At 43.7% G+C, this 27572-nt stretch overlaps 1 protein-coding gene across 3 annotated transcripts in view; it reads right to left on the reverse strand.

Moving 5' to 3' along the window:
- PCCA (propionyl-CoA carboxylase subunit alpha) overlaps positions 1–27572 on the reverse strand; it is a 476944-nt gene that overhangs the window by 336370 nt on the left and 113002 nt on the right. The window contains exon 1 of one of the 3 annotated variants that reach the window (XM_075918752.1): positions 17772–17984. The exons of the other annotated variants lie outside the window; for them this stretch is intronic. The gene's annotated coding sequence lies outside the window, so the exon portion shown is untranslated. Of the gene's footprint in view, positions 1–17771; positions 17985–27572 lie in introns of those variants that run through there. 3 annotated transcript variants of the gene reach the window in all.

The raw sequence follows: 27572 nt of genomic DNA on the forward strand, positions 1-27572 counted from the left end.
TTATAGTTGCTGATTTAAACATCTCTGGAAATAAAGGCACTGGAAATATGTGACACTGATTTTCCACCAAATCACATTCACCTCAGGCATAAGTTCACCCAGTTCCACAACCAACTTGAATGAGTAAAAGAAAGCAAGAATTTGGCCCTTTATCTTGTATTAAAAAACACCAAAACATTTTGATTAGAATATCCATTACATGAATTTGTATTTTTCATCAATATTACTATCTAAATTTCAACTCTAAATTGCCGATACTAACCTCTGCCTCTTCTAAACAGTGCCCAAGCTAATTAGTAAGAAAGTTGTGAACAAAATATATGATGGAGTGGAATCTCCTGATAGCAAAAGTCTGAATAATATGCATATGTATGCATGATGTTGTAAAGTTTACACATGCTATGAAAAGAATGGTAAAACTCACTAGTGCTTCTAGTCCCTTGCTAGTTTAAAATTGTTAATGGAAAATTTCACAGAAATTAAATTATCCATGAACAGAAACGTGTACAGTGGGAAGTAATGCTAGCAATATGGCAACCACCCTTAATACAGTAAGTGCCCAGGCAAATATGCAGAAACTGTAAAAACCCCAACCATGATGCTAAAATGTGCAGAGGAAACACGAAAGTGTGCATGTAAAAGTACACAAGTGGCACTTACATGACATACAAGATAAGATACCGGGACACAAATATATGTAGTATACTAAAACAGAGCGATAAAGAGCATGTATAAGTTGAAGAGTCAAAAGTATCTGTGAAAGAGTATAATGAAGGAAAAATTCCAGTGTTGAAAGACTGCACACTGAATTTTAAATATAAGGGGGAAATTACATTACAAGACCTGGTGGTGGTATGCAGAAGTAAGCAACCAGTCTTGGGCCTGCACACATGTGAGGTGCATTAAATAGGCACCATGGTCATTTGGCTCTTCACATATTAATTTAACTAAAAGGATATGTGTCACGAAAACAAAGAATCAGAAAGTATTAATATGTCCAGATGTATTCATATGACACAAGCGCTTTCCAGTACCATACAAAACACAGTTATGAGAAGATGCATAGTCTATATCACACTCTAGATGAAATGTTACACAAGCCTTCAAAGAGAGGCTAGAAAAAGAGCTGCAGAACATGAGAGCCAGTGTTCCCTGTAAGCTAGGTGCTTGTGCAGCCACTCAGGAGAAATTCCAATGCTGCCCAGGTAATTAGTAGAGCACCCACGACTAGATTTTTTTGTTTCTATTGGTGATGCACGTGAACATGCATCAGTTCAAATAAAAAAATTATTCTGTACATGGATGGAAAAAATCCATACTTAGATGGAAAAGATTAGAGGGAACATTGGTGACAGCAAATGGTATCATTCGGCAAAGAGAAAAACAGACTGGGCTTACTTCTGAATAACTGGACAGAAAAGGGAGGCAGGCTACAACTGTGTATGAACCCTAAGGAGCTGAACAAAAACATAAAAGAGAACAATTCCACTTGCCCACAAGAAGTGAACTATAGTCTCTGTTGGTAGGAGCAAGCATTTTTCAGCAACTTAGATGCAGGATTCTGGCAGATCCTCTTGGATGCTGAGGAAACAGATCTGCAGTTTCAACACAGCATTTGGAAATACCACCTCCTAAAACCGCCTTTCAGAATCTGTTTGGCTTCAAAGTAGATCACTGAAAATGAGCCAGCTGCTTGAAGATCTGACAGGCATTAAAGAGTACAGTGATGACCTGATTTGGGGCACTGTCACTGAACATCAGGAACAACTGAGGAGAGCACTGCAAATTGCAAGAGCTAATAATCTTAAACTGAATAAGACCAAATTTCAAACAATGTAGACAACATGCTTGGAAGAGATTCCTCAAAGGGAACCTTACCTGTTAAATCAATGATTCAAGCAACAGTGAACATGCTGAGACCAGAAGATAAAAAGAAAATACAAAGGCTGGTAGGCATGCTGGATTATGTCAGCAAATTCATACTAACTATGCAGCTCACACAAAACTCTTAACATTCACCTCCACAAGGGCATTAAATGGACATAGAATCCAGAGTATGAAAAAGTTAAAAAATGTAAAGACCATTTCAACATCAACTCCAGAGCTGCCATTTTCCAACCCACTGAAAACCATCAAACTCCCTCTCTCTCCACAGATGCTTCAACAGGGCTGGGAGTAGTACTATTAGGGTATGTCTACACTACATGGCTCCGTCGACGGAGGCATGTAGATGAGTTTACTAGACATAGGAAAATGAAGTGGCAATTTAAATAATCGCCACTTCATTTACATCAAAATGGCTGCCGCACTGTGCCAATCAGCTGTTTGGTGGCACAGTGGGGCAGTCTGGACGCGTCGCAGTCGACAAGGGAAGCCTTTGTCGACCGCTCTGGTATGCCTCATGAAATGAGCCATGTAGTCTAGACATACCCTTAGTATCACAGAACAGACTAGTTGCCAGTTTTGTATGTCTCTAGAGCTAAGACATACACACAAACTGAAGGGGGAAAAAAAAGAGAGGGAAAGAGGTGATCTGGAATTTGGATATACAGTTTTTCATGATTTTTCGCTCTGGTGGTAGTTTTAAAAAAGAAACGGGAGCACAAAAAACTGCATGCAATACAATAGAACCTCAGAGCTACAAACACTTTGGGAATGAACATCCTCTGTAAATGAAATGTTCATCTGAAGAAGGGGTTGTGCCCACAAAAGCTCATAATACCATCTACATGTTTTGTTATTCTTTAAGGTGCTACTAGACTTTTTGTTGTTTTTAAAGTTTTTTCTGAACAAAATGTTGTGGTTGTTCTTTGAAAAGTTTACAACTAAACATCGACTTAATACAGTTTTGAAACTTTGGTATGCCAAAGAAAAATGATGCTTTCCTTTTTAGTACATTGTATTGCAGTTGCTTTTGGGCGGAGAAAGGAGAGAGGAGATTGTCTTCCCTGCTGTCGCCTGACAGTGTACTTCCGCGTCCAGATGAGGCACATTCCATGGCGCATTTAACAAAATGTATTCCACACATGGATGGAAAAAATTTAGCGGGTGCTTGGTGAACACAGATATGACAATACAAACAGCCAAGAACATACTGGCACAAGCAATATGCTGATGTAGCTTGTGCTGATGGAAGTTAGTATTTTATATATGGCCACAGAAAGTTTGTGACAGCTGAGGATAGAATCTGGCTCTCTTGGGCCCCAATGAAACATATTACTGCACCTTTTACACCGCACCTATTACAACCCCTTATCTTCTTGCAAACATCTGCCTTACTCTTTGCCTACTTAATACACGGAATGAGATTGGGATTGTGCAAACAAACAGTATGTGATTAAACAACAGTAGTAACACTATTAAAGAAAAAATTATAATGCACTATGCACAAAGCGCTGAATGAAGACTATACAGGCAACCTTAATCTTGACATTTCCTTTTGATTACTTGATTTTGCAAGCCTCACATTCTTTTAGCACAGTAGATCCTATGTAGTTTTATGTCATTCCTTTATTTTTAGAAAAACAAACTGCAAAAAAATAGGAATTGTATTATTACAGAGCCCCCCAGAGTTTAGCAGCAGATTTTATAACCACATCGCAGACCCCACCAGTTAATGGAATAACTCACAGCAGTAAGTAGACTGTTACTCTAGTACAGTGTTTTTCAGCCAGTGGTACGAGTACCCTTAGGGGTACTCAAGAAAAGTCTGGGGGGGTAGTACATTAATACAACTAAAATTTGGAGAAAACTGAATTTTTGTTTTAAGTTTTACAGTGCTTTATGATTTTTGTACTTTTTACACTCAAAAATTTCATCACCCACCCAGCTACGATTAAGTTGTTTAAACAAATGTGTAGCAATGGTAGAAAAAAAAATGTGTGTCTGAAAACTGTAGGTACTGGGGGTACTTATAATTTTTTTTAAAGGGGGTACTTTATTAAAAAAAAGGTTGAGAAACACTGCTCTAGTACAGAGGTAGGGAACCCACTATAGTGGCTACTGCTTCAGAATTTGTTGGACACCACAGGTTTATACAATTATTTACTGGACAGCAAAGGAATGTGGATCACTGGGAATTTTGGCTTCCCTTCTGGGTTACTAAAGGCAATGTAGGCCAGGCATTACAAACAGCATGAACTATCATGTTGATCGGGGTGAGCAATATTTTTGATGGGGGGCCACTCCAATATTTTAGAAAGTGGTTGAGGGCCACACTCTTCCATGATATTAATAGAGGAGATGAGGGATCTGCGATGGAGGCTAGGTGCAGAAGTAAGGTTGAGGTAAGGGTTTGGGGTGCAGAAGGGCTTGAGAGGTCTGGGCGGGAGTTTGGGATGAAGGAGGCAGTTGTGACCTGGGGTAGGGGACTGGGGAAAAGGGGTCTAGGTAGTGACCCAGGCCACGAGGGAGTTGTGACCCAGGGCAGGGGATTGAGGTGCAGGGGTTTGGTTTGTGACCTACAGCAAGGGATTGGGGTGCTGGGTCTTACGGGCTTATGAGGGGGGCAAAGGATTTGGCTTATGTGGGGCATGGGGGGCACGAGTTGGGGGGCAGAGGGCTGGGAGGAAGGGGAGGGGCTGGGGTGCCAGAGGCAGACACTGGTTGGGAGATTTACCCGAGACTTTCCACCAGCAGCTTTCCATCAGCATGTATTTCAGGCAGGAGCCTTCCCCACCCGCACACAAGTTGCAGAGTCTGAAAAGAGAGGTGCATCACGTGCTGCCTGTTCTTGAAACAGGCAGCTCCCATTGGCCAGAAACTGGCCAATGGGATTGTGCTGTGGGTGGGAGAAGCCATGAAGCACCACTCCATCCTGCCCCCTGCTCATAGTTTGTGAAAAACAAATGGCCCGGCAGCTGCTTTTCTGGGTGGCGTGAAGGGGTGGGGCAAGAAGGTCTGGAACTCGGTGGGCCAGATCAGTTGGGCAAGAAGGTGGCTCGGTGGGCCAGATCTGACCCGTGGAAAGTGTTTTGTCCAGGCCTGATGTAGATTCAGTACATTCATTCTGAAAGGCAGTGTGACTAGATCAACAAGAGACAGACTTGAAACACAGAACAGAGTTCTGGTAGAGCTGAGACTACAACTGACCTAAGCAACTGCTCAGTTACCCCAGCCATAACACACATGAAGAATATTCACCTGTTTCCTAAGGAAGACGGCATGAGGAATTCCTCAATATTAAGGGACACAAATAGCACGTGAAAACTCATGGTATCATGATAACTCATCATTATAGTCAATTTCATAATACAGATTAGACTTCCCTGATCCAGAGTTTTCAACCTGAAACAGGGTTTTTTAAATTGTAAACTTCATTATTTCAATTGTTTAAATCTGAAATTTTACAGTGTTATTACTGTAAGGTTCCTGATCCCCTAAAAAAGAATTGTGTCAGGGTTACGTGTTTATTTCAGGGGTGGCTGCAGTACTACTCTCCTCACTTCTGCACTGCTGTTGGCAGTACATGTTCTTCAGAGCTGGACGCCTGACCCACAGCACCTGCACTATGGCCACCCAGCTCTGAGGGTATGTCTATACTACAGTGTTATTTCAAAATAAAGTATCTACACACAAAATGCATTTTGAAATAGCACATTTTGCTATTTTGAAATAGCGTGCCCACACTGAGTGGACGCTGAATCGCATTTAAGGCTGGCCAGAACCAGTTCCGGCAGGGCACCGGTCAGGACTTACTGTGTGAGGCAGCTGCCTGAGGCTATCTGAGGTCTGTGCTTAAAGGGACCTCCCCAGACATCCAGTTCTCAGGTTTCCCTGCTTGCTTGTCTACCCCGATGAGGGACAGCAAAGCTTTTTGTCTCTGCGTGCTCTGGTTGACCTCACTCGGGACACCACAGCACTCTGCACCCCATGGCACTCTGTTGCTTCTCTTGGACGTGTTGCTGCGAGCCTGGCTTCACTTTCTGCAGGCTGCCATCCAGGAGGTCCATTGGGAAGCTGTCGGTATCCAGGAGGCCCTGCGGGAGAGTTTCTACCCTGAGGAGCACTAAGAGCATCCCTAGTCTGCCCCACTGGAGGCTTGTGCCTCATTCCTCCCTCATGTCCTTCCACTTACCCCTCCCTAACCCCCCTTCCTGATGTCAAATCAAATACACATTTTCATGAACACAAACTCTCTTTATTTAACAAAACTGGGAGGGTGGGGGAGGGAATGGAATTCTGGTGAGACTGGGGAAAGAAGGTTGGAGAGGGGAGAAGAGAAGATGGGAGAGGGGAGGGGGAAACCTGGGAGGAGGGAGCTGGAAGGGGAAAACAAGGGGGAGGCTCAGGGCTCAGAGGTGGGGGTCTCACCGACCAACTTGATTTTCATGCAAACCTGCTCCTTGGTTCCCATGTGGCCTTTGGTGGCCAGGCTGGCAGCTATCCTCCCATAGATGGCCACGTTCCTCCATCTAGTGCGGAGATCATGGACATTGGGGGCATCCCCCCTAAACCTGAATAAGGTCCATGATCTTTACCTTGGACCAGGAAGGCGCCCGCCTTCTCCGGGACCTGGCAGGCTCCTGGGAACTGGCAGATTCCTGCGGAGCGGTGGAGGGCTAGTTGCCAGTCGCTTGCTGGTTCATGTTTTGGGGTCACTGGGTCAGGGGCAGTGACTGCTGGCTCCAGGCTGGCAGGCTTGGAGCTGGCATAGGCACTATGGCCAGAGTCAATCCCTTTAAGGGCTCTGGGGAGGGGCGGAGGGAGTGGAGTGTTCTTGGTTGAGGCTGGAGCGACCACTAGGGCACTGTGGGAAGGTTGGAGGCCCCCTATTTTGAAATAAGTGTCTATATAGCACTTACTTCGAAATAGCCACAGGCGAGTAGATTATAGCCCGGCACGGTGCTGCAGCACGATCAGTGCATGTGCAGCGCGGTCTGCACATGCGCAGAGTGCTGAACCGTGCGGCAGACAAGCAGAGTTCGCCGCGGCTTAGCGAGCCCTGGAAATAGCTATTTCGAATTTGCCGTTATTCCTCATAGAATGAGGTCTACCAAATTCAAAATAAGCGATCTGCTATTTCGAATTTATTTCAAAATAGCGGTTTGGCTGTGTAGACGCTAGAAAAGTTATTTCAAAATAACTTTGCTGTGTAGACATACCCTGAAAGCGCAATTATTGTCATTCCCCACACCCTTAAAATAACCCTGCAACTATCTTTATGGTCATTAGCCCCAATTTGAGAAACACTGGTCTCCTCAGTGAAATCTGAATAGCATAGGGTAAAAGCACACAAAAGATCAGATTCCATGGTCTGTGATGCACTTTGCATGGCCATGATAGCTTGAATTAGAACTCACCACTATCTCCCGCTGGGTCGCTACCAAGCAAACAAAGGTCATACTACTGCTGCTGAATCTCCCCCCCCCCCCCCCCCACCGCCCACACACACACACACACACACACACACACACACACACACACACACACACACAATTTGGAGGTGTCACTTTGTGAACATAAGAATGGTCATACTGGATCAGAGCAAAGGTCCATCTAGTCCAGTATCTGATCTTCTGACACTGGCCAATGCTAGGTGCCCCAGAATGAGTGAACAGAACAGGTAATCACCAAGGCTACGTCTACACTGCTTGTTTTTTGCGGAAGAGGAAATGCAAATGACGTGCTCATTTGCAAATCTCACACTCTCATTTGCATACTCTCTTCCGATCCTTTTTGTGGAAGAGGTTTTTGTGGAAAAAAATACAGTGTAGACAGGGCCATTTTTGGGGGAAAAAAAACCTTTTGCACAAGACCCCTTATTCCTCAAAAAATGAGGTTTACAGAATCTTGTACAAAAGGGGTTTTCTATGAAAAATGGCCCTGTCTACACTGGTTTTTTTCCCAAAAACCTCTTCCACAATAAGGATCAGAAGAGAATACAGTAATTCTTCATTTAACACATGCCCGCTTAACAAGTTTTCACAGTAGCATGATTTTTTTTAGGGAACTTTTTTGAATTACAAGACCGTCCCCGGAATAACATGATTTCCCCAGACAGCCCATTGCCGGAGGCTGCACGGGGCTTCCCCCACCTCCTTGCAAAGCAGTGGAGGGTTCGCCACTCGCTGCACCGTTCCCTGCTGACTCCCCCTTGCCTGACGCCTTGCCTCCTCTCCTCCGTCCACGCTTGCAGGCCGGCAGCTGGGTTTCCCCAGCTGGCCCATCCCCAGTGGCTGCGAGGGGCTTCCCCCGCCTCTCTGCAAAGCAAGACAGGAGAAATAATTCTTCCACTCTTCTGCACAGATTAGGTCTTGATTGGTGCATTGTGTCTCATTCTGGACACCACATTTCAAGAAAGATGTGGAGAAAATGGAGAAGGTCTAGAGAGTGCAACAAAAATTATTAAAAGTCTAGAATTCATGAGCTATGAGGGAAGACTCAAAGAACTAGGCTTGTTAAGTTTAGAAAAGAGAGGACCTACCTAGAGGGGACATGATAGCAGGTAAAAAGGATGTTACAAAGAGGAGGAAGAAAAATTGTTTTCCTTGGCCTCTGATGATAGGACAAGGAGCAATGAGCTTAAATTGCAGCAAGGAAGGTTTAGGTTGGACATTAGAAAAATCTTCCTGTCACTGTGGTTAGACACTGGAATAAATTGCTGGGGACAGTTGTGGCATCTCCATCACTGGAGATATTTAAGAGCAGGTTGGATAGACATGTACCAGAGATGATCTTGAAGGTGCTTGGTCCTGCCGTGAGGGCAGGGCACTGGACTTGATCTCTTGATGTCCCTTCCAGTTCTAGTATTCTATGAGACTATGGTTTTCGTTGAAACTTTACAGAAAGCCCTGAGACAGGGCAAACATTAAAAAAAAGAGAGAGCCCAAAGGGTTGAAGTATGACAAAATTATAAGAAACTGGAAACAGACATTTCTAACAGAAAATGTTGGGTAACCTTTATTAAATTGGTATTGCTACTAGCTGTCTTCTACTGCTAACAGAATATTTTGTTAACTACAGTGAACTCTGAGTAAAATGGCATATATTCAATTTTTTAAAATGAGTCATTACATGAATGGCTGTATTCATGAGTTAAACTATAAATAGCATATAATGTGCAAAACGTCGAAACAAATACAAGAATAAAAACAGATTGTGTGTTCATGACAGTCTCTGCCCTCTGTAAACTGATTGAATGTCATGCTGCAGAGAAAAACTAAAAAGACATTAGAACAAAATTAAAAAAGAAATGGTATGACCAACTGTGCACAATGAACTAATTCAAGGGGAACATTCAATGAACTAATTCAAGAATGTCAAGGGGAAAATCTTCTCCACATTTTCCAGAAAAGAACGTTATTAATCAGAGGTGGTATCTTAAAAGTGAGTTAACACTTATTTTGGATGATCTAACAAAAAGTTCTTTATAATATTGGAAAAATATGTGAACATAAGGAAATCACTAACTTCTGTCTGGAACAAATATGGGATGTTAAATCTCAATTAAATAATCCAATAGTTGATGGGATTTCCATCAGCTATTCGATTAGTCGATAAGGACTTCCGTGTTCTGCCTTTGAAAAGTACAAGAGCCCCAGCAGAGGCTCTTCTGCATTTCAAAGACTGAAACCCTGCATGAAGCCCGGGACCAGCAGGGAGTCCCACTGTCCCCAGGTTCCATGCGACCACTTCCACTTTCAAATGTACAAGAGTCCCTGCTGGAAGCACCTCATGGAGCTTGTGGTCAGTGGTGGACTCCTCACTAGCCCAGAGCTCCATGTGGCGTGCTTGTTCATTTCAAAGAGGAACGCCTTCATGTAGCCTGGGGCCATCGTGGGACAGAGTCCCCCGCTGGCCCCAGGCGCCTTGCGGTACTTCCTCTTTGAAATATACAAGAGCCCCAGCGGGAACTCCTGTACATTTCAAAGTTGGCTGCCACTGCGCCCTGCCCCTTCCCCTCAGGAAAAAAAAATGTTCCACACTCTCTGGTATTGCCTTTGCCCAAGCACAAAGCTGAGTTGCAAATCAGCAGTATAAGTAGAGCTGGCTTACTACAAAGGACTATTTGTGTTTCCCAATCTACACCAACGTTCTGAACATTTTTTAACCTAGAGCAGGGATTGGCAACCTTTTCAAACCAAAAAGCCAAGCTACATCAAAATTCAGAACAAGTGGTCAACAAAGAGCCAGTATAAGAATGCCCATTTGCATGACTGAAAATATGCAACTTAATATTATTGATAATTGAAGTGCTGATTAATAACAGTATAAATGAAACATTGTACTCAACGACTTTATTTAATGGGACTTCTGCTGCTACATCTTTTTGCACATTTCTTTGAAGTTTACATCATGACTGATCAAATTCAGCTTCATGCATGTATTCAGGCTCTTGTCTGACAGTCTTAAGCGCAAACTACCTTTGATGAGATTCAAATGAGAGAAAGCCTGTTCACGCATATAGGTGGAGCCAAACAGTGAAAGTAAGGCCAAACACACATTCTGCATGGTGTAGTATCATTTGGAGCTCCAATCATTGTGCTCCAAATCAGAATTCAGCTTGACAAATTTTTCCACCCAGATATTCAACTCCTTGAAATCTGCCATTTCCATTTCCAAATTGCTGACTGAGATCCCTGGAATGAATGTCAAATCTAGTTCTTCAATGGACGCTTTATGTCAGTTGTCCCCAACGTGATGCCCGCTGGGACATTTATGTGCGCCCGCCGAAACATCTGGGCTGGTCCCGTCCCTGGCACACAGCACATGTGTGGTGCTGGCCCCAGGCGCGTGGTGCATGGGCGGCTCCTGCCCCGGGTGCACAGTACATGCATGGTGCCGGCACAGGGCACGTGGGCAGCCCCTGCCCTGGGCGCGCAGCACATGAGTGGTGCCAGCCCAGGGCGTGTGGGCAGCCCCTGCCCTGGGTGCGCGGCACATGTGAGGTGCTGGCCCTAGGCTCAAGGTGCGTGGGTGGCCCCTACGCCCGGCGCACGGCACATGCGCAGTACTGGCCCCAGGCGCATGGGCAGCCTCTGCCCCGGGCGCACGGCACATGCACGGTACCGTCCCTGGGCTCAGGGCACGTGGGCAGCCCCTACACCCGGGCACATGGCACATGAGTAGCCCCAACCCCGAAGCGCAGCATGTGAGCAGCCCCGCCCCTGGGCACCCAGCAGCCACGAAAGGTTGGGGACCACTGCTTTATGTGGATGAATCATTAATTTAAACAGGGCACTGTACTTGCAAAAGCCAACAAAACAAGACTTGAATGCCATCAGGAGCTCAGAAACAAAGCTGGCAAGCTGCTACAAATCAAGGCAGTTACTTGAATTCTTTCTCTGATACGAATCATGAAAGATTCGTAATCTTTTCAAATGTGCCAGTCTTCCCATCTCACTATCTTTGATGAAGACAGTCAATTTTGACTCAAATCCAAACACTGCCTGCTGCAAAGTCAGGACTATATTTCCTTGCCCTTGTAGCTTAAAAGTTCAACTCATTCAAATGATTGGTAATGACAACGAGATAGTAAAACTTGAGCAACAAGTCACAGTCTGAAAACTCGGTGTGTTTGACACCCTTCATATCTAAAAATGGCTTAAACTCATTAATGCAGGCAGCAAAATGAGACAATTTGCCATGCGAAAACCAGCGAACATTATACGTTAATAGATCAAGGTATTCAGAATCTACTTCCTTGAGCAGTGACTGAAATTGACAGTGATTAAGGGCTCTGGCAAGAATCCAATTGACAATGCAAATGACCAGTCCTATTACATTTCTGAGTTCGGTTCCACAAGATTGCACACAGAGTGCCTCCTGATTCACAATGCAATGAAAGTTCAAAAGCGGGTGGTTCAGCTGTTCTGACAAGAGTAAGGAATCCCCTGTATTTGCCAACCATGCTAGTGCACTGTCTGAATACAGAGACACAAACTTGTCCAACTTTACTTTTGTCATTTAGTAAGTTCATCACAACTTTAAGGATGCCTTTAAACCCTTGTTTGATTTTTCATTGGTAATATCTCAGGCTATGTCTACACTACCCTTTTTTTTTCCTGGAAAAAGATACGCAAATTGTGCTTCGCAATTTGCGTACTTTTAATTAGTGAATATAGCCCACAGGTTGTCCAAGTTTTTCCCTACCATGCACCCTCACCCCCCACGGGGTGTATATGTCCGTGTGTTATGCAATTTGATTTTTACTCATATTACCTGTATCATGTTGAAGTAATAGGCCCAGCTAGTTAATTTCTTTATGGACAAAATCTTTGAAATCATCCATCTTCTTCTCCCACTCATCAGGAAGCTGTTGCCCAACAGTTGTCCGTGCTCGAACTGAAAGGTTGTTTTGTCTCAAATTTATAAATCCAGTTACCTGAGCCTCCATGAAAAACATTGATTTTCATCTCCATAGCCATAAATCGAGCCTTGAGCTTTATGACTTCTGTTGACACCGCACGTTGGCTCTCTCTCTGTGCAAGAACCCACTTTGAGATTTTTTTCTAGATTTGGCCACTTGGTTTATTTCCTCAGCACGCTCTTTTGTGAGGATTTAATTTCTCAATCTCCGCTTCTTCTTTTCTCCACTCGCGAACAGACTTTTCTTTAATGGAAAATTTTCTGCCTGCTACTCTATTGCCATTTTCTTTTGCATATTTAACAGAAGATTGTTTAAAATTGGCTGTATATGATTTGCGCTTAGGCATTTAAAAATATTTTCTTGGACTATATTTGTTTAAACTGAAAAAGTTTTAAAACTTTGTGGTTGGCGTAGGTCTTCTATACCAGTAATAGGATAGTGCTTATTGCTTTTTATAGCTCAGTGGCCTCAGCCGCGGTTCATTACCAGTATACCAAGACCCAGTATCATCAGGCTGCATGACGTCATAATCTTCAATGTTTATTGCTGGCAAGTGGCAACCACATTAAAGACCACCAGATTCTTTTATGAAGGCAGCAGAAGCCTCTTCAATACGATAGTTGTTATCACGGCTTTGTTCTGTGATAATATGTTCATAGACAGGCAAAACCAGTATAATTTTGCCATTCATGCAAGCAATAGCTGTACTGGCGAATGCCAACAACTTCAAAGTCGGGACGATTACAGTACCGTAGACAGTCTAGGGTTTCAATGGTACCATAAATAGAAAGGATGATTCACCATACCCTACTATTCTATTATATGTTTATATCTAATGAAAAGAAGCCAACACAGATTTTGGTCGTTTATTGTTCTTTACAAAAATCTGCGGGTTATGTACATCCACAGGTATTCTAATATATTTTTTACATAAAATAGAAAAACTGCGGGTAATACATGAATGCATGTTATACTTGGATACGTGATATATTCACTAATTTACAGTACCTTTTTCCGATTGTTTTTTCAGAAGAGGCTTTTCCAAAATTTTTCTCATCTACACAGGGCCAAATTTTGGAAAAACCTCATCTTTCAGAAGAGCCCTTCTTCCTCGTGAAACGAGGTTTACAGGGCTTCCAAAAGAGCAACTCAAAGAATGTCAGAAGAGCAGACGCGTTCCCTGGACGTGGCGGAGTTTTTCCAGGATACCTCCAGTATCCCGGAAAAACCCTGCAGTGTAGACATAGCCTAAATCATTTCTTCTTTCACAGCATTTCCACAAATAGATCATCCCAGAATACACAACTGATTAACGTCACATGTCGGTTGTCTTGTGCAAAGCAAACAAAAAGTAGCTGTTCTCAAATACTGCATTTTTTCCTTGTCAATTCAATGGCCCATTTTCACAGCACTGTCATGAACTCTTTTTGCCAATGGCATATATTGAATTTTCTGTAAGATATTGTCCTTTTTGTGAAACTCTTCAAACAGTTCATGTCCAATTTTTAGCATACAATCTCTTCATGTAATCACCATCCGTGAAAGGCTTCCCCTTCTGAATAATGCTGTATGAGACTGCAAAAAATGTGGAATTTAAGCTCCCACCTTTTTTTGACCATACCAGCAGGCTATTTTGGTCAATGTTCATTTTTCGCTGCAGCTCCTTAAAGGCTTTTTTTGGAGCATCACCCTCAGGGTATTTTATAGCAAATGCTGCATGTTTTGTTATTAAATTCATTGTGTGTGTGTGTGTGTGTGTGTGTGTGTGTGTGTGTGTGTGTGTGTGTGTGTGTGTGTGTGTGTGTGAGAGAGAGAGAGAGAGAGAGAGAGAAAGAGAGAGAGAGAGAGAACACTGGTGATCTAGACCTATCCACAAATGCATACAAGTCTGTCCATGCCTTTTGAAAACTTTGGTACTCGTCATCTCTTTTTCTTTACCATTTTTACTGCTGGGGATTCCAGAGTTCACCATCACATATGATGATGTAAAGATTTCTTGACCAATCAAATAAAAAGAGAATATGCACGCCAATCAATGAGCAGAGAAGATGGATGATTGTTAAAATGAACAGTTAAGTGAAATTGACCAAAACAAAAACAAATCTTCTTGACATGAGTAATTACACGTTTTTAAATTTTTAAATTAAGTTTTCATTTTAATTTTAAAAGCTGTGTGTATTTTGGGAAAGACAAAAGAGCCATATTTGGTTTTCTATTTGCTCCTCTTTTTTCAGATATTAACAGAATCTGAAGTAAAACAGCACAGATCATTCTTAAATTATGTGTACAGCACCTAGCATAATGGGTAGTGTCCTACATGGATATAAAATTTGCATCTGTATCCAACAAAATGAGCCATGGATATCCACACTGACATTCATGGATGCAGATATCACGGGTGTGAATATCACACAGATAGCCACGCATTTGGAGGGTTCTGGATACAAAATTTGTATCTGCATCTGTGATGACTGAAAGGGCTAATATCCTTTTCTGGACACTCCAGCCATTCAGTTAATTAAATTGCCTGTAAAGGTTAAAACAATGGACAGTGGGTTTTAGACAGTCTCCAGAAATTCTAGGGAAGCAGGAAGTGAGTTGGCAGGAAGCCAAGAGAACCAATGAAAAGTGTGGGTTTTTTAATTAGAAGCAGTGACCTTCCTGTTCCAGTCTGTGTGTGACCACAGGAGAGCTTGAGAGACATGAATTGAACCAGGGAGCAGGGCACAGAGTATCTAGCAAATCCATGCCATGGGAAGGACTAAATCTTAGCAAAAAGTATGTGAATACAGTAATTCCCCATTTAACACTATAGATGCATTTCTGAAAATGTTCGTGTTAAGTGAAAACGTGTTATGTGGAGTCAATTTTCACACTGAAAAAAATGGAAAAGGTGGGGGTTGCATTTGCGCTTGCGGCTCTAGCTTGCACTTGTTAGCAGCTGGGACCAGGACATAAGGTTGGGGGAGAAAGGGGCTGGGGAGGTGTTTGGCTCTGGGGAAGGGAAGGGGAGGACAGGGAAGGGGGTCTTGCAGCCGGCAGCTCGGTTTCCTCAGCTGGCCTGTCGCGGGCAGCTGCGCAAGGCTTCCTCTGCCTCCTTACAAAGTGGCAGAGGTTTGCCGGTCACCGTGCCGTTCCCCGGTGACCCCCTCTGGCCATGTGCCTTGCGTCCGGCCAGAGGGGGTCACCGGAGAACAGCGCTGCGAGTGGCAAACCTCTGCCGCTTAGCAGAGAGGCAGGGGAAGCCTCGCGAAGCTGCAGCCACTGGCCAGCCCTAGGGGAAATCGTGTTATTGCAGGTACGGGGTCATGTTGTTTGAAAAATGTTCCCCAAAAAAATCACGCTATCATAAAAAACGTGTTAAGCGGGTACATGTTAAGTGAGGAATTACTGTAAAACAGGGAATGTTTAGTCAGATGAGATCAAGTTATTTTCTTTATTTTTAGGTTTGTTGGACTTCTCTGTGCTGAGCACATGTAACTACCCGCATTACACAGTAACTGTCCAAACTGAAACCCAGAAAAGCAATACTGTGACATTATCTTCCTTCTCCCAGTTGCTCTGAAACACCTTGCAACCAAATAATATTTCACCCAAGTATGTTTTCTTTGTTTTGTCAATAAAAAGTCATCTAATACACTAATACTGACTCCATAGATAATGGATTTCAATAACAACCTCCAAAATAATGGATTTTAAGAACAGGAGTGGATTCCTGTGTTTTATAAGGCAAGAGGTTTTGTGTGCACATGCCTAAGACAGCAAAGCCAGTTAATTAAGAAAAAAATAATTTATTTCAAGCTCTCTTCACAGGGAGTGTTAAAAAGACTAAGGGTAACCCACAGGAATAAATTCCCAAATGCATCTTCCTGGGTTGTCCAAGGGGTTTTTGTATTGGAGCGGTGGCAGCAATATCAATCTAAGGGAGTCCTTGGGAAGTTTTTAAACAGAAGTCTTTAGTGGCAGGATATTTAAAGTCTCTTGTGGGCCCATACCTTCCACACATGAAATGCCAGATTTCGGAACAGCTTTGACAGCATTTACATCCATATCCACAAAAATGAGCCGCAGGTATAAAGCAGAAACTGAACACAAAATTTAGATACAATATGTTTAACCAGTTAACCAATTAAACAGGATTTTACAACCTAGTATCATCACAATCTTGTCACTAAAAGCTACATAGTGTAGACATAGCAATGGAGAGGTTCACATTGAGGGTGAGTCCACAGACAGACGGCAGCAAATGCTCTAAAGACCAAATGTCAATTCTCCTCTCACACATGGGAATAAAAGATTCAAACACAGATATACTGTCATTGTTCCAATGTGCATAAGCTAGACCCAGCACATGAGAAACCAGTTTCATGTATGGTATGGTTGATAATCTAATATATAAAGGAGAATGTTTGAATGTTTGTGCACTAATAACTTGGTCACTATAAAAGCTACCGCAACCAAACTTTGCATGGGATAACCTTTTATCCAGGAGAAGGTTTTAAGGTACTGTGGGAGGGAAGAGATGAGAGACCGACACCTCTTCCTGGGGCTGCACAGAGCTTGGCAGTGCAAGGAGAAGTGGCTTCCCAGAGGAAGCGGTGGGGCCAGTCACTCACTAAGGCCGGCAGAGGGACAAGGAAGCGGAGGACAGGTTCAGGCGCCAGTGGCAGGCACGCAGCTCCCTTCCCCCTCCCTCCCCTAAGGCTCCTCACCTCAGTTATATCAACTGTCAACTTATATTTCAACAACGTATACTGACAAAGTGCAAGGACAGTCACTTAAAGTAGCTGGAATTGATTTGGAGACATCTTGCTTTTCACATGGACAACTCTATGTTGCGTGTTCAAGAGTTGGAAGCAGAAAAAAATTGTACATATTTGTTAAGAATAATGAAACAAAAAATATAGTTTACAATAAAGTTTTTGATACCATGTAAAATTGGTTGTTTTATACTTTTTTTAGTATATATTTTAATCCCTATAGAACTCAGTGCAACTTTTCTACCATTCAAAAAATGATAATGAACTACTGTTTTTCTAAATTTTGTTCCTCCACTTTCCAGAGCAACACCAGGTAACTTCCACTAGTATGAAACAAACATAAGTTGTAGCAGGGGCCAAGCCTAATCTAATGAAATATATGTTTCTTCCTACATTATTTGCCTCTTCTCCAACACCCTATTTCCCAAATATTGGTGTTTGATCATGAGCTCCTAATCCCTGGACTAGTGGAAACCTGATAGAAGTACTGAACATATTCACTGGGAAAAGACCTCACTCTCTTATCCCTCAGTACAAGTGACTCATTAATTAAGAGTAGGATTAAAAGCTATGTTCATTTTCCCTGAAGAAAACAGCATGTAACTAGTAGTATATGTGTTACTGCTTGTGACAAAATAGGAAAAAAATTGTGAAAAAGTTCTTTTTTGCTCCGTTATGGAAAAAAAAGTAAAGTTACTCACCTCAGTGCAGTAACTGTTGTTCTTTGAGATGGAGTCCCTGTGGATGCTCCACTATAGGTTTTGGGCTTGCTCCGGCACTGCAGAACGGAGATTTTTCTGGAAGCAGTACCCAGCTGCACTACGCATGTGCCTCGGCATCTCATGGCGTTCACTCTCTTTTGCCTGAGTGCGCGATCCAGCCCCCGCCAGTTCCTCAAGGCCACCTCAGAATCTATAAGACACAAGAAGAGAACAGACCCCGAAGCGGGGAGGAGGGCAGATACTGGAGCACCCATGGAGACACCATCTCGAAGAGTAGCAGTACTCGCCAAGCCAGAAGGAGGGAAAAAACAGAGTCCCTATTTATCTCCTGTAGAGAGCACTTCTGATGTCACTGCAGAATCCAAATGCCTCCTCAGAAGTATGCCATGATGTTTAATGAAAGTGTCCTGTAAGGACCACGTGGCCGCTCTGCATATATCTTTCAAGGGGACGCCCTTGAGAAACGGCTACTTTGATGGCCTAGCTCTTATAGAATGGGCCCGAGGTTGAATTGGGAGTGGAATGTGCTTAGAAGTATAGGCCTCTGTTACACAGGTGGTTATGAGCTTGGGAATTCGTTGGGAGGATATAGGTTGTCCTTTAGATCTCTCAGCTAGGGACACAATTAAACGACTGGTCTGTCTGAAAGGCTTGGTGGGGTCTATGTAAAGAGCCAGGGCCCTTCGAACATCGAGCATGTGGAGAGTTGTTTCTCGTGGGGAGGCATGAGGTTTCTGATGAGAAACGATCTGCGTGATGACACGCGATGGAGGAAGGGGAACCATTGCTGATGCGCCCATGCTGGGGCTATCAATATGATCCTGGCTCCATTTTACTTTACTTTCTGCAGAACTTTGGGGATGAGGACTGTAGGAGGAAAGGCATATAGGAGAGGTCTGTTCCAGTTGGTAAGGAATACATCTCCTAGGGAGCCTGGACCAAAGCCCGCCCTGGAACAATATTTGTGGCACTTTCTGTTGCAACAAATCGTGAAGAGGTCTATTAACGGAATTCCCTATGCTTGAAAAAGGATGTGGAGAACAGTGTCATGTAGTTCCCACTGGTGCTCCATGGCAAAGTGTCTGCTGAGAAAGTCTGCGGTGACATTCGTAGTTCCAGGTAAGTAGGATGCCACAGGTGTTATTCCGTGGCAAATGCACCAATTCCCAAATCAGATTGATTCCATGCAGAAGGAGAGGGATCAAGCTCCGCCCTAGTGGTTCACATAATACATGGCCGTGACACTGTCTGTGAGGATTCACACCGTCGTATCTTGAATATGTTCGTGGAAGTGTTTGCAAGCTCTGAAAATTACTCGTAGCTCTAGAAGGTTTATATGGAGTTGAGTCTCTGGTGCTGACTATCGGCCTTGTGGCGAGATCATACCCATATGTGCTCCCCAACCTAGAAGGGAGGCATCAGCTGTGATATGGTGCTGGGGTTGCTATTGACAAAACAGTACCCCAGAAAGAAGGTTCTTGCAACTTGTCCACCAGAGAAGTGATTGAAGGGCGGACTGTGCTGGAGTTACCGATCTGTGAAGATCGTGTCTGGTTCCATTATACATTAGTGTCAGCCAATGCTGAAGGGCACAGAAGTGTAGCCTAGTGTAACATACCATATAAGTGGTGGCGGCCATGTGACCATGAATCTCAGGCAAGTGATGAGCTGGACATTGGGGCTGCCTTGGATGATCTGAATGAGTTCTTGGATAGCTTTGAATCTCTGCAGAGGTGAGTATGCCCTGGATGTCGTTGAATCCAGCCAAGCTCTCTATGAATTCCAGTTCTTGAGTCGGATGCAAAATGGACTTTTGTTCATTGACGAGAAGTCCGAGGGCGTGAAAGGACTGTCTGGTGATGCGAATCATATCGAGTATTTTGACAGCAGTGTGGTCCTTGAGTAAACACTCGTCCAGGTATGGGAATATAATCACTCCTCATCGACGGAGATAGGCTGCAACTACCGCCAGGATTTTTGAGAATACTCTGGGGGCGGGCGAGAGGCCAAATGGCAGGATGTTGTACTGGTAATGGTCCATGCCGACAACAAATCGTAGGAATCTTCTGTGTGCCGGATAGATTGAAACATGAAAGTAGGCATCCTGGAGGTCGAGGGCCACAAACCAGTCGTCGCGATCTAACGTGGGAATTATAGCAGCTAGTGTGATCATCCTGAATCGTTGTTTTTGTAGGAATTTTGTTCAAGTAGCAGAGGTCTAGTATCGGTTGCCATCCTCCTAACTTTTCTGAGTGCAGAAATAGTGAGAGTAAAACCCCTTGCCCTCGAATTCGCTCGGGACTGGTTCTGTTGCCCCTAGTGAGAGCAGATGGTTGACCTCGATGCGTAGCAGAGCCTCTGAGATGGGTCCTTGAAAAGGGACGGGGTGGGAGGGGTGGTGGGAGGAATGGCAATGAAGGGGATGGTGTAACCTGATTGAACAATTTCCATCACCCATTTGTCCATAGTGATTTTGGCCCATAGATGGTAAAATGGTTTCAGATGTTGGTGGAAAATTAGGGTGTGGTGATCGTTGCTGCTGTAGAAAACTGTTTGCATGCCCCCAACCAAGGGGGCCCCTGACCTGCTGTTTGTTATTTGATGGGGTCTGCATACGGTTGCCTATGTTTCAATGTCGTTAAGGTCTTTGCCGCAAGCACTGGTGGTCAAAATTTCTTTGTTGTTACTACCACCACTGCTGTCTAACATACGGGTAATCATATCTTCGCTGGTATGGAGTGCATCGTCGCCTTCTAAACAGAGGGGTATACATACCCAATGTCCTAAGAGTTTTGTGGGAGTCTTTTGAGGAGTGCAATACGCTGTCGGTCTTCTCAGCTTTTCTCTGTCAAATGGCAAATCCTCAACCTTATTTTGTAGTTCTTTGGGGACTCCCACTGCCTGAAGGTAAGATGCCCTGCACATGATCACCGCAGTGGCAGTAGAACGGGCCACTGTATCTGCCACATCCATGGCTATCTGGAGGGCTGCTCTAGCTGACGTATAGTCCTCCTGAAACACAGATTTTAAAATGGGCCTTTTAGAGTCCGGTAAATGGTCCATCAATGGAGTCAACTTAGAGAATGTGTCGAAGACATGGTTGGATAGGTGTGCTGTTTAATTGGCAATTCTGAGCATTAGTGTTGCCGACGTGTATACTTTTCTACCCAGCAAGTCTAACCTTTTCGTATCTCTGTCTGATGCTGCCTGTTTATATTATGGAGTCTTGAACCTGTGGAGGGTCATGTCCACAACTAAGTAGTTGGGCTGGGGATGGGTGAACAGGAATTCTGTTCCTTTTGGGAGGACGAAGTATTTTCTATCAGCTTTCTTGTTAGTTGGTGGTGCGAATGCCCGCGTTTGCCAAATTTCCTCAGCAACCTGTAGGATGGCCTCATCCAAAGGAATTGCCAGTCTTGATCTGTGCTGCAGTTGGAGATTTTTGAAAAGACAATGTTGCTTGTCTTTCACTTCCTCCAATGGTATTTCCTGGCTGATAGCAAAAACTTTTTAAAAGCTCCTGAAGGTCATCTGGTGGAGATACGTCCCCAGGGATAACAGCTTCATCTGGGGAAGAAGAGTCAACAGGAGACACCTCTGGTGGCCGCTGCTCAAGATGGATATACTCCGGTTCCGAGGGAAGTTGAGGTGGAGATGTAGTTTGCCCTGTTGGAGTAGGGGGAGCCGGAGTTGGCGAGCACCTGAAGGATGCACAGTCACAGCAAGATCGCCTGTGAGACCTGGATCTGTAATGATATGAATATCTGCTGCGAGAGTCATGATGGTGAAGGTCATCACGGTGGTAGAGTCTGTCCAATGGTGAGCGTATTTCAGAATAAGCAGGTTAGGTATACTGCCAATGATGAATGTGCGGATAGTGCGGAGAGCGAGAGCGGATGTAAGAAGCTCTGGAGGAAGCAGGAGAGATGGAGCGATGGCGATGTCTCCCGTGGTCAGGGTATGATGCAAGAAAAGGAGATGGTAATCATTTTGCAGAATACGAAGACCTATGATGGCTACCGGGATAAGATGGAGAATGCGGTGCCAGTGGAGAAGGAGATGGTGCCGGTGAAAAAACTAGTGAACGGGAGCAGCTTCAGAGTTGTCGGTTCTGGGGTCTCGGCGCCTCCCGTGGATGGATGCGGTGCTGCACTCAGCGGTGCTGCATGGTTTTTAGGTGCCATAGCGCCAATCAGTGCCGATGTCGTCTCTATCAGTGCTGATGATGCTCTTGGTGCCGGTTTGGTCACCGGTGTGGGAGGCTTGGGTGCAGGCGGAGCCAATGCAACCCTCAGTGCCGCAGATGGTGCCATTTCTCCCAATTTCGTCAGCTTCAGTACCGCAGGTAATTTTTAATACGATTTCACTGTGCCGGAAGTGCTAGGCCTGTCTCCAGAGCTGACTATGCTGTGCGAGACAGCAGGAAAAGATCTGGTTGGTGACACCCGAGATCTCTTGAGCAAAGCTTCTGAGGGAGACGAAGCCCTGCGCTTTGAGCGCTGATCCTCTGAGGCAGAAGCAGGGTGCGGCAGTTGAAGTGCTTTATTGAATAATATCATTCACAGCCGCATCTCCCTGTCCCTTCTGGCCCTTGTAGTGAGCTTAGTACAGTGTAGGCACTTCTGGGGGACATGGGCCTCTCCTAGGCATCTGATACAGGAGGAATGGCTATCCAGGCGACGACGGCATAATGATTATTTTGGTCTTTTAGAGTTTTCTTATTTCTCCTTTGTTTCTTCCTTTTTTAAAAAAATAAATAAAGAGAACGGGTTGTATATTATTAATATAACTATGTATAAACGTTGGGGGGGTAGAGTCAAACTCTAAGGTATCTAACTATATATATATTATTCTAAAAAAAATTTAAGAGAAAAAATGAACGGGAGGGATAATAACTATATTACAAAGAGGAAAGAACTATGCAGAAGATAATCTCACAACAAGGCGTGTTGAAGAAGAGCGCAGTTCCCTCCATCTGCAGCTTGAGGCAGTTGAGAGGAACTGGTGGGGGCCAGACCACACACTCAGGCAAAAAAGCGCGAATGCCACAGCGTATGCACAGTCCGGCTGGGTACTGCCTCCAGAAAAATCTCCGTTCTGCAGTGCCAGGGCAAGCCCAGCACCTACAATGGAGCACCCACGGGGACATCCTCAAAGAAGAACTTCAATTTCAAAACATTTTTAAATAATTTTCACTCTGACAAAATATATTAAACAGTGCAATAGCTTGCTGAAAGATAAAGAGCATAACTGAGGTCTTCAAAAATCAAGCATAAACCAACATCTTTGCAACACAAATGTGGAAATGTAAATGGTTGGAACCGAGTACAAACTTAATACACTTACATGAGAAAAAATCCAGCACTTGACATTTTACTCCTGAAAATGATTCACTGTACTATTTTTTAATTAAAATCAATGTTTCTGTAACTTTCTGACACTTAGTTAAGCAAATATTTAGCAAAATTTCTTATACAGATTTAAGACCAATGTCTGTACTCATTTCTTGGTCACTGGGAATATTCATAGCCTCATACAACTGCTGACAAATGACTTATGCTATAAATGGTCTTTGAATAAAATCTTAAAAGCTCATTTTCAATAGGTTTACACTTTTTTAAGTTATCAGAACAATCACAGTTAACGCATTCAACTTTTTAAAGTAACATTTTTGAGGAAAAGCCATTCAAAAAAGCAACAGGCAAGTCATCAGAAATAAACAGAGCAAAAACACTCTAAGAAACCAAATTCAAATCTATTTTCAAGAGAAACTTTAGCTTTTGCCGTAGGAGATGTTTGAACCTCCTATCCCTTTAACTGTAGGGGCTACTTAAGAAATTCTATGTCAGCAATCAGGACCAGCACTGAAGCACAACTATAGTCGTCCACTTTCAAAATTCTTGAAAACCCATTTAAGGATATCAGTAGGGGGTAAATTAAAGCCGTATGCATTAAGAAGCTAATAATTTGAAAAATGTACAGGGGCATTGAACCCTGAAGTTATCACACATTGCAATGACTATAAAAGTGTTTTGTGTAGTTTAGTTAAAGTAACTAAATATGGTAAAAAAGAATGCTACCCTTAAAAACGTACAAGAAATAACCTACTATATAATGTACCCATTTTATTTATATTTGAAATATAACAAAAACTTTGTGGCTGAAGCATGACAAATTCATTATCATAGGCACCTTTTTATTTCTTATATAGGTTTCAGTATTATAGGTGAAACTGGTCCCCATTATAATTCCTACTCTAGTTAAAATTGTCTGACTCCCCATTAGAAGACTCTTTTTGTTGCTTGTACTTCAGCCATACTTTATCAGTTTGTATTGAAGTTTTCCCAATCAGACATCTACCTTGAGCTAAATTCTTTTGGAAAAGCTTCAACGAAAATGGTTCAGCTGTTTCCAAGAATGAAAAAGTGACATTTTCCCCCTGCCCTACAGCTATTTCACTGGGAATCTAGTTCCACCATAGTTTGGAACAAGAAATCTGAAGTTGGTATTCTAGTGTCAAAGATGGGCCTTTTTTCCATTATTGTGAAAATATGCCCAAATTTGGCCAAGAAATCTACCTCTGAAAGTTCAATCTGCGCAAGCTCAGTAGATACTTCTTACAAGTCTGACAGTTAAAATTCTCTGTAGAATGCTCTGTAATAAGCGTACTTAAGCCAAAGCTACAGGGAATTAAGCAAAAGTTCTTTCTGAAACTGATGCTCTCAACAGCTGATGGGCCATAAACAGTATCTTCGGTTTCAGGGGGGTAGCCGAGTTATTTTGTACAGGATAAACTTAAAACACAAGAAATAGTATGGTAGCATTTTAAAGACTAAAAAAAACATGTAGATGGTATAATGAACTTTCCTGGGTACCGCCCACTTCTTCAGATATGAAGAAGTGGGCAGTGCCCACGAAAGTATCTTGGGTGTTCTTCGGGTTCCTGCTGCAAGCATCTCAATCATGTAGAAGGAAAAAAAAAAAAGAGGAAGCAGCCAGGCTGTAATGGACTGCAGAGGGGCAAGGAATGGAAATGGCAGGAGCAGAGGAGTGATGTGAAGGCAAATTCATTAACATTTATAAAGTACTCATACTGTGATAAGTGCCAAAGAAACACCCACTAGGCAATTAATAATTTTGTATTCTATTTTGGGTTGGCTGGCATGCGTCAAGCCATGGGATTACACATTGCACATGGAAGATAAAAATAAATATTGAAGACCTACTGAATGATGAAGAGATACCATGCAAGCAAATTGTATGTGATCATGTGATTAACAACTATCAAAATGCACTGGCAAGATGGAGCCAAATTAAAGATTCTTAGAGCAGCCTTAATTCTGACATTTCTTAACTCCACAATGATTGATTTTAGAACCTGAATTTTTTTTTATTTCATATCCTACATATAGAATATGCCTACAATGACATTTACTGCACAGTTATTAAACTTTGTCAGTTTTAAATTAAACAAACTAAAAAGACACATGTGTAGGATCAGGATTAGGCTAAACATGAGCATGAGTTGGAATGCTGGCCAATGAGGAAGAGAAAAGAACAACAAATGTACTTCACACTGCCAAAGTGAGAATGCTCTGGGGGATGTTAGATAAGATGAGAGGTTGACAGGTTAAGCAATGCAACAGTAAGAGCCATGATGCAGTTAACCCTCTGCGAAGGTTCCCCACACCCTCACAGGATATCACCTGGGACATGGTAACCACTGAGCCCGCCTGATCTGCCAGTCCGGGCTCCCTTTTTACCCTGTAATGCTGTGACATGTTGCTAAGTTCTCCAAGCTTGCTCTTTCAGCCCTTATATGGGAAGGTACAGCAGCAGCACCTCCCAGTTCCTAGGGCATGCAACTCCCCTGGAGAAAAACCCAAAATGATACCATCTTCTGCTTCATAAAGAACTGAGCAGCATAAGCTCAAGAAATTCACCTCCTCCCTCAATGTGGAGGAAGATATGCAACAGATTTTTGTTCCCAGTTATGAATTCCACACACTGGTTTTAGAAAAAATAAAAGCAAGTTTATTAAGTAGAAAAGACAGAATTGAAGTGATTATGAGGAATAGCAAACAGATCAAAGTAGATTACCTAGCCAAAAAAACCAAAATGCAATCTAAGTTTAGTATACTAAAGAAAATGGTTACAAGTAGCAAATTCTTACCTTAAATTTTGTTTTAGAAAGACTGCAGAGATTCATAAGGTCCAAATATTCCTTTCAGAGGCTAGAAAACCCTGTGGTCCGAGTTCACCCCTTCCTCCTCTAGTTCAATTTTTTGTTTCTCATAGAATCATAAAATACTAGAACTAGAAGGGACCTCTAGAGGTCATCAAGTCTAGTCTTCTGCCCTCAGGCAGGACCCAGTATAGTCTTGACCATCCCTGATACTTTCAGCTGTTTTCTTTTTTGGGTGGGGAGTCAGTGAAGAACAAAGCATTATGATGTCAATCCCCTGCCTTAAATAGCTTTAGCATATATCAGGAACTTTGATTCCCAGGCCCGGTTAGTGCAAAAACACTAGTATTATAATGGAGTCCAGTACCAGGTGACATGGTAACATGACTCTGTAGGGCCAGAGTCAGGCTTCCCAAAAGGTTCCTCTGGGCGAATGTAATAGTTCCAGGCAGCGAGAGGCCATGCTGATTCACTACAAGCAGCAGAAGTCTGGGGCAGTTTATAGAGGCTACACCCTTTTTCAGATAGGACAACAAACAAACAATTGAGCAGTACTTTCCATGAGCTGAGCAGCAGTTTATGAGCCCAGGCCCTGGGCCAGGGCAGGGCAGCAAACAAGCATATAAGCAGTTTAAAGCCCAGGCCTGTCTGCAGGTGGCACAGTGGTCGGGTCTTCTTGTAGGCAGACAGCTGACAGGTGCAGAGGTTTTCTCCCTACAGGGAGAAACTGCCACCCAAGGGGAGGGCTTGCAGAGGGAATGCAGGCACACTTGCTCCACTGCATCCAAGCCCAGGGCCCTAACAGTGGCAGTGTAAGCTGGCATGGGTTGCCAGGGATCCTAGACGCAATACGCCACCCAGGTCATAGGTCAGCAGGGATCCTGGCTGCAACATGTCACCCAGCTGACTTCCATTTCCTCTGCCCACCTTTGGTTGGCTACCCCTGGGCTCCTACCTGGCTCCACCTCGGCTTCGCAGGGTCCACCAGGGACGAAGGTGCTGGCAGCATGTCCATGGGCTCCAAGTCTGGCTCAGGAAAGGGTTCAGGTGGTCCAGCCCATTCTTCAGGGTCTGGCAATGGTCCTGGAGGTCCTGGCAAATCATTGGGCTCTGGCAGTGGTCTCTGCGGCCTTGCTCAGTCTTCGGGGCCTGGTAGTGGCCGTGGCAGCCTGGGCCAGTCCTATGGGCCTAGCAGTGGCCCTGGAGGCCTAACCCAGTCCTCCCTCTGAGGGCAGCACAGTGGGGCCTTCCTCCTAGGGAGATTGGGCAAAGCCTCCAGCCTGCTTGGCAGCTGGGCTCCAACTAAGCTTGGAGCTCTTCCTTTTATACTTCCAGCCCTGCCTTTCTGCTTCTTCTGGAGGGGACCAGCTCTGGCACCACCCACCAAGGGGTCTCCAAGAGAGTTTCCTCTTCCAGGTCAGTGAGAGACCACGATGACTCGCTACCAGGAGATTACCATATTCTAAGACATTCTGTTCTCTCTAACCATCCTTCCCAGACAGCCATCTAGACTGACTGCATTCAATCTAATGGGCGTTCCCCAGGTGTAAACATATTTGTAATAGAAGCATAGGCAATATTCCCAAATAGGATAT

This window comes from Pelodiscus sinensis, chromosome 1, assembly GCF_049634645.1.
Source record: "Pelodiscus sinensis isolate JC-2024 chromosome 1, ASM4963464v1, whole genome shotgun sequence".
In the NCBI taxonomy this organism is placed as follows: Eukaryota; Metazoa; Chordata; order Testudines; family Trionychidae; genus Pelodiscus; species Pelodiscus sinensis.